This window comes from Urocampus carinirostris, chromosome 11 (genome assembly GCF_059441175.1).
Source record: "Urocampus carinirostris isolate Australia breed hairy pipefish chromosome 11, RoL_Ucar_1.0, whole genome shotgun sequence".
Taxonomy (NCBI): Eukaryota; Metazoa; Chordata; class Actinopteri; order Syngnathiformes; family Syngnathidae; genus Urocampus; species Urocampus carinirostris.
Window position 1 is genome coordinate 4631218 of NC_142359.1, and position 3956 is coordinate 4635173.

General features: G+C 38.8%; 1 long non-coding RNA gene across 1 annotated transcript; it reads right to left on the reverse strand.

Annotated features, from left to right (window-relative positions):
- Nucleotides 1-209: 209 nt before the first annotated feature.
- LOC148356255 (uncharacterized) lies at nt 210-3581 on the reverse strand. The gene is made up of 3 exons (XR_015851982.1): nt 3439-3581; nt 1969-2059; nt 210-349 (listed from the first exon to the last, which is right to left on the reverse strand). It is a non-coding gene; the product is annotated as an uncharacterized LOC148356255 (long non-coding RNA).
- Between the last annotated feature and the right edge of the window lie 375 nt (nt 3582-3956).

The following is a 3956-nucleotide window of genomic DNA, read 5'->3' on the forward strand; positions in this document are numbered from 1 at the left end:
GAGGTTCCACTGTACCTTAATCATGAATTGTCTCAAAGGACTGCACAGGTGTAGCCTATGTATTCATGCCGACCCTTGTTTTGTATTATTAGTAAAAGTTGTCTTTGCGATAATTCAGAGTTTAAATATTGCTGCTGTCAGATCAGCCTACCTGTAGGACATCTCAACAGGGTAGGACGTTTCGGTTCTTCATCGACTCCCTGCCGGCATCTGACCGTCCTCCGGGCTTTGAGGCAGCTGGAGGTTCAAAGAGCAGGAGGTGGCGGGCTATCCTCTCCATGTAAATGCTTTTCAGTGTTCCTTGTCAAAGAGCACCTCGCTCCACTACAAAGTCGTGGCGGTAGGGGGCCTGGGGGAGAAGGTAGGGTAGAAAATGAAAGGTTCCCCTACAAAGGGTACTGTTCCTCTGTACTGTCAAGATGTGATGGAATGAGGACAGGTCACATTTGGCCTTCACTGGGCAGAGATTTGAGTGCTGGATTATCAAGTTGTAAAAAGCCAAGTCCGTATGGAGGTACATTGGGGCCCAGATTGAAATTGCAAGGGCTCAGACCAGTGTTCCCTCTAAACTAATCTAGCCAGCGCACAAAAATCAGGGCTCAAAATGACTCATTAAGAAGCGACTTAAGTCAAAGTTACAGTGCATGAAGGTCAAAATACACGGGTTCCCCCGACGTTGTGTCCTAAATGCGGTATTTTGAAGTCAAGGTCGAAGGAGAACGAAGTTGAGTAAAGTTGGTCGAGAACCGGCTTCTTCGGCTCGGCTCACATAAAGGAACCGGCTCTTTCGGGTCCTAAACGGCTCTTCAGGTTGTTTTTGCTTCTTTAATCCCAACATGACCAAATATTATGTAAAATTATGCACAAAATGACTTAAAAGAAGGGGGGAATAGAACAAAAAAGAAAAAAATACCAAAATGAAAAAGTAGTGAAAAGCTGAGGAAAAAAGAAACAAAAGGGATAGAAAAAAAGAAGGACAAATTTAAAAAAAAAGCCAGAAAAAAAGAAAAGAAAGAAATGTAGGAAAAAGAGAACAAAAAGAAAAAAGTAACAGCTCGGAAAAAATAAAAACAATGAGATTTTTTTAAAGGAATTTAAAAAAAAGTAGAAACAAACACGGAAAAATGAAGAAAAAGTTTGTGTTGCATTCAAATCATTTCCAATAATATCAAGTGAATCTTGTTGCCAACATTGTACTTAGAATAGAATAGAATAGAATATACCTTTATTGTCATTGCTACGAATGGGCTAACATATTGTGACAACGAAATTGGGCATGACACTCCAGTTTTACACATTCATAGTGAGGTATGAGCAAGAAGATAAAGGAACAGAGAAGATAATGTTATAAGACAAGGGGGATAAGGCTATAGTTATAATTTACATGGTATTTACACAAGAAATGTCGGCATGTGGGATGTTACATACAGGGTTGTCGTGATATCGTTGGTATCGTAACGGTTGTGCAATATTGCATTTGGTGCAAAGTCATCATAGTGCACTAAAAAATGTGATTAAGCACAGTTCTGTATCTTACAACCGCCTCAATAAGCCCCCAAAATTGTTAATATTATGCTACAAAATACATCAGGAAATAAAAAGAAATGGATATCTTGGAAAGAATTGTAAGAACAAACAACGTTTGTAGGCTGTACAACCTTTGCAATAGTACATGAGTCAATTCATTTAAAAGAGAAAAATAATTTTGCATTGCCAAAAATGTAACTTGATGTCAAGTTTTGGACATGTTTGATAATGACTGTTGCCACACTTGGGATTGCCGTTGCTCATTGTTGTTTCAAGCGTTGCTCACTGACTTTGTGTGAACGCTCAGACCCCTGGAAAATTACAGTGAACATTGGCTCAGACTATAATGTGCAAACCCAAAAACCCCAAAAGTGCCAGTAATGTGAACGTACCCCTTATATTGCAGTGCGCCTTATGTTCGAGAAAATTGGAAATGCATACCTATGTTTTGTCATATTCGTGCAATTATATTACAGTCGTTTTTTATTGCTGGCCACAATGTTATTCACAATGGTAGCACCGGAGATCGAACCTGGAACACAGATGATGTAGCAGATAGAAATGTTAGAGCAATCAGAAAAAAAAATCTCTATAATTTTTATGGGACCTTTTTAAGTTAAAACAAAGAATAGCAAGGGACAAAGGTTTCAATCAAGGAAACGTGCAGCCGTGCGTTTATATCTCCCAGGACGACCGAATTACTTCCCACAATGCCTTTCTTTTTATTGAGATCAGAATCTCGTGCACTTTGTGAAAAATTGGCGAGTCGGCAATAAAATACAGTATTTCAGTTCTGTAACACTGATTGGTTTGTTGTCGGACAATATTCTCGCGGCCCTGCCCAATAATAACATCAACAATATGGTGCAACCATATATATATATATATATATATATATATATATATATATATATATATATATATATATACATTATAACTATACTATTTTTACCAAAATAGGTCAACATTATTGATACTGAAACCATTATTACAAAAAATTCTCGAATAAATAAAACAATTTTAAAGAATTACATGTAAATCCCTACAAAACATTATTGCTTAATATTCCATTTGTTTAAAAGGTGCTCAGTGTCATGAACCAGAACCGGATCAGGACCCAAACGCATAACGTTACTCACACAAGCCTTTTATTTCACGGGAAATCATTGGGAGTCATGCACGTTAGGCAGCAGTCTGGCGTGAAATGATAGGAAGCCAGAGGTTGACGAGATTGATACCAATTGCCCGAGTAGATATCGGACAAATAGGGTCAGGACGGGACAGACAGGATAGATAATGAAACAGGATATCGAAAATAAACAGGACACACTAGAAGGGAACGAAAACTGGAAGCCGATATTAATCAGGACAAAAATAAACGGGAACAATACCGGACATGGAATACCAACAGGAAACAGGACCGGGTTAAAACTCACATCTTGCGGGGCATAGGTTTGTTGATGGACTGAAAAAGGAAGAATGAGAGCACTGAGCTCAAATAGACTGCAAGCCAATCTGTCAATGAGCTGCATCTGGCGCCACACGGGCGGGGCCAATTGGGTGCCATGACAACCGTGACACTGTGCCAAATTTGAAACTTTGTAACTCTCCGCCGCCAGCCAGCTCATTCTTTAAAAACATCTATCTTTTTTTATCGTTTTGGGGGTTTTAGTTGTCTTTTGGACTGTATTTAAACCAGGCCTTTTCCTACTTTTACTATTTTCATGCTACAAAAAACTCTCCAACACCTTTCCCCCTTTTCCTTCTACCTACTGTGTCGCGAACAGCATTGCTAAAAATAAGATGGACACAGTTTGGCACTTTATGAAGGCTCTTTGAACTGGGAATTACTTTACATTGAAACTATTTTACTTTCAACTTTTGAAGGACACCTCAAAAGATGCACCTCACCTTAAATGTCAATTCATCATTTCTTCAATTTCAGGTTCTTGATTGTTGAAGGCACCAGAAGACGATAGAGACACCAAATCTGAAAACACAAACACTTATTTCTCTATTTTTTTCCCATTATTGATTATACAGGTCTGTGATCTACTCATGAGGTGCCAGAGCCCAACGTGTTTCCATAGGTATCACATTATTGGTTGGTTGGTCGGTCGGATCCCTTTGTAAGGGAAATTGTAGTTTGATTACAGTTTAAATGTGCCTTTGTATGATGTTATCCTCAAAAGTGGCTTAACAAAGCCACAAATTATATCCAGTTGCTGTTGATGTGGAGGTACCGCTGGGATCGTCTCGTATGTTTTCAAAAAGGATGCGAGAATTGATTACGTCAGAGGGAGATTCCCTTTATTGAAGCAACAATCAACAATCTTGCAGAAATCTCAAAGTCTTTCCAGATATGAGTGGCTCTTTATATTTTTAACACAGTATGAGTAAACAGTATAGCCCGTCCGCTTTCACGTGTA